Below are 4,020 nucleotides of genomic sequence, written 5' to 3'. Positions count from 1 at the left end.
ATAAGCAACTAGAGTAACTGCTTGCGTTTGTTGCTCAGTTGTGTCCAACTATTTGTAACCCCACGGATTCCAGCCCACCAGCTCCTCTGTCCATGGGGATTGTCCAGGCAAGAATACTGGAATGGGGAAAAAAAAGAATACTAGAATGGGTCACCATGTCTTCCTCCAGGGGATCTTCCCAACCCAGGGACTGAACCCCGGTCTCCCACACTGCAGGCAGATTCTTTACTATCCAAGCCACCAGGGAAAGCCAGGAATATTGGAGAGGATAGCCTATCCCTTCTCCAGGAGATCAACCCAGGAATCAAACCGGAGTCTCCTGCATTGCAGGTGGATTCTTTACTAGCTGAGCCACCAGGGAAGCCCAGAGTTGTTATAATCCCCAGGGACAAGCCATTGTGGAAAGAGCACATCAAACATTAAAGCTTCAAATTCAAAAATTAAAAGAAGGGGAGTTTAAGTATAGCTCTCCCCATCACTCTTGCAACATGCTCTTTTTGTAATAAGTATTTTAAATGCCGATTCCGCCGGAACTACTGCAATGCTTCGCCATCGGTACCCGGAGCAATTGAATGCAAAGCCATTAGTCAAATGGAAGGACCTCCTCTCCGAACAATGGAAAGGTCCCAACCCGTTGTTAACCAGCGGTCTAGGATATGCTTGTGTTTTTCCACAGGACGCAGATTCTCCAATTTGGGTTCCGGACAGATTGATTCGTCATGTCTCAGCCCCTCCGATACCGGATTCCACGGCTGCCGCGACCCCGAAAGAGGAAGGGGCCTCCTCTACCTCCGCTTCCCCCACCAGCCCGGGAGATGCCACCGACATCGAGACAACTGACTTCAGAGAGCTCGGATGAGCAAGGAACGGATCTGCCCACCAAACAGGTGTCTCAGCTTCACATACGGGACACTACTCCCCCTGATTCCCTGCGCCGCAGAAACATCCCAGGCAGCCTAACTCAGGCGACCTGGAATGCCCCCATACCCACTTGGGGACAAATAAAAACACTCTGCCACCAGGCACGGGAAATGACTTCCTTGCAGGGATCTCCAGCTTCTCTTGAGAAAATGTTTATTGCCATGCTTGCTTTGCTTTTCTGCCAGGTAAGCGCCTCCCCTATTCCAGCTAAATATTGGGCATATCTCCCAGATCCTCCAACTTTCCAGGTTGTTTCCTGGAATAATGAGCCTATATGGGTCAACACAGACCAACCTCAGCTTTTGGGAGGATTCTATACTTCTTACACTAAAGATAAATATCCTATTAATTTTAATTATACCTTCAGGGGATTAATAGACGATCTTCCTGTTTGCTTTAACTTCCCCAGTAATCCAAAGAGTTTTATTACACCCACTAAAGAAGGGTGTATTGGGGCCTCTACAAAAAATAAATATAATAGATTCCTCAAAAATAGATTCCCAGTCTTTACATCATTGGGTAGTTTGGGTATTAGTGGCCCACTTGCCTGGGATCCTTGACCCTTATGTTACCCTGCGTTTTACACCCCCTCCTGGTTATTCAAAGTGCTATAATGTTGCTCCTTCAGATGAAGTGTGGAAGACCATAGATGGTCATACTGGGTATCCGACTTGGACAACTTGTACTTATAGTTCAAGGATTGATTATAGGATACCAGGCGGTGGGAATTATACTATTCAGGACTGGAGCAACCTGAATACGGGTGAGGATCCATTGATCAAGAAAACATTTGAAGGCAGATTTGAGAATTGGAATAGGATCCCTCTTCCTTGGACTACATAAGCCACTAGATGGCATACTAACCAATTTGTTCCTCCTGTGCTGTCTTATACAGCTAAAAGCAAAACCTATTGGCAACCTGAGATTTGGAGAGCCCTTGCTGCTACTGCCCCCGTTTCTTTATCTCGCCCAGATAACGATTCCACTTATTCTGTTTTAGCTTGTTTACTCTCGCCTTGTTTTCCTTTTTACTAATGACTCCAACAAACTTAATGTATGCATGAATTATTCAGGTGGACCTAACGTGGTAACTTGTGAACAATGTATGCTTTCATCCTGTTTGACCCCTCAATATAATGTTTGCTCTTTTGTGGTGTTACAATGCCCACCCTATCTCATGATACCCGTGACCGTGACCTCCCACTGGTATGACAATTACGGTCTCACCGTGTTACAACAACTGCAAGATTTAATGAGACAACGGCAGTTTGTGGGTCTACTTATTTTGGGAATATCAGCTTTAATAGCAGCAATTACTTCTGTTACTATGGCAACATTATCATTGATGCAACAGGTGCATACTGCCCAATATGTTGATGCCATGTCTAAAATGTTTCTTTAACTCTAGCAACACAGGAAGCTATAGACAGAAAGTTGGAGATGAGGACTGACGCCTTGGAAGAGGCAATTATGCATATTGGAACTGAGTTACAGGCTTTAAAGGTGAAGATGGCTTTGACATGCCACGCTGATTACAGGTGGATATGCATGACATCTTTGAAGGTAAATGAGACAGATTATGAATGGGAAAAGATTAAAAATCATGTCTCAGGTGTTTGGAATAGTTCTGATATTGGCCTGGACTTAGGGAAACTTCATAATCAAATACAGACCTTGGAACACTCTTGACTGGATTTTACCGCCACTGGAGCAGCTAATGACTTTTTTTCACACCTTCTGTAACTTTATTTCTGGAAAAAATATTCTGTCTAATATCCTTAGTTATGCTGCCATTGGTGCTCTAATCCTACATCTCATAATCATTCTCCCTTGTATTGTCAGGATTCTTCGGCAGAGCATTCAGAAGCTCGCGACTGAGCTGCATCTGGCTGTTTTAAGAAATAAAAAAGGGGGAGATGTTGGGGGCCAGTGTGAGGCGCTCCACCTGTGGCAAAGGTCATGAGGAAGGAGGCTCGACATACGCAAAGGTGGGATCGAGCCTCAGGAGTCCCCCTGGAAATTCTCGAGCATCTACCCCCATAACCAGAGCCTGCCTACTTTACTACTTTGTGCTCTCACCTACACCTCTGACTTTACAGGGGGCTGTCCCCCACCACCTCTTTCAGAGAAGGAGTTAACTTAGAGCTCCAGTTAATAATAATTCCTGGGCGTGACAGGAGTATTTTAACCTACAAACTCCTCTGAAGGTTCTCTAGCCTGCCTGACAGGCTTGTCTGGCCACATGTGATTGCTCACAGCCTCCCAACCGTGAGAGGCACGAGATGCTTTAAACCTTCTAAAAACAGGTTCCTTAGAGAAGTTAGAAAACTACTAGTATAAGTATAGTGGGCTGATTAGAAATTGTATTGGTGAAGGATTTCTCATGTGTTGAGCCAATGTTTGCTGCTAAGTCTCCACATCCCCTGCCCTTATACACATTAATGAATATATAGAAGAAATAAGTATTAACCTTTGATATTAATCATGTTAGACCTTAGGCTAAGCAAATTCTTTCCTTAATTAAAACCCACTACACCCTCACCCTATAGGAATGTAACTTTATCTGGTACCTTCGGAAGGTGGCGTCTGTTTTAAGAATAGTCACCCCTGGAGAAATAAGTGTTCTGGTTGACTGACCACTGTCACAAGAAGAGGGTCATAAATTGTCAGCAGGCAGCCTGGCCAGAAAGATGATGTAACACCCCTAAGACCTCTGTATACATCTGTATGAAGCACATGACTTTAATAAAAGTCAGGACTGCTGACCCCGCGTGACTTTTGTATAACATCTCAGTGTATAAAAACAGACCCTGGAAAAATAAAAAATGGGATCAGTTCCTCGAAATACTGGTCTCCCCATGTCGTTCTCTCTCTCAAACTCTGGCTGAGTTTCCATCTGGAGCGCGGAGCCCGCCAAGCTTTCTAATTTTGCCTGGGCTTCTAAGATCCGACTGGGGCGGCCTCAGTGTCTCCTCTCCTTTGGGAGAATGGAAGGACGCCTGCAGCCTACGTAAGTGGCGCAAGCTTCTTGTCTTGAAGTTTTATTGGTTTCCCACGTAAACCAAGCTACTCAGCCTCTTTTCTCCACTGAATTTTCCT

General features: G+C 44.9%; 1 pseudogene; it reads left to right on the top strand.

The window, feature by feature from the left end:
• The first annotated feature begins 545 nt into the window (after positions 1–545).
• Positions 546–3,761, top strand: LOC104972316 (uncharacterized; annotated as a pseudogene).
• The last annotated feature ends 259 nt before the right edge of the window (positions 3,762–4,020 follow it).

This window comes from Bos taurus, chromosome 5, assembly GCF_002263795.3.
Source record: "Bos taurus isolate L1 Dominette 01449 registration number 42190680 breed Hereford chromosome 5, ARS-UCD2.0, whole genome shotgun sequence".
Lineage (NCBI taxonomy): Eukaryota > Metazoa > Chordata > Mammalia > Artiodactyla > Bovidae > Bos > Bos taurus.
Note: the sequence above shows the minus strand (reverse complement) of the source record. Positions and strands in the feature narration are given on the sequence as shown.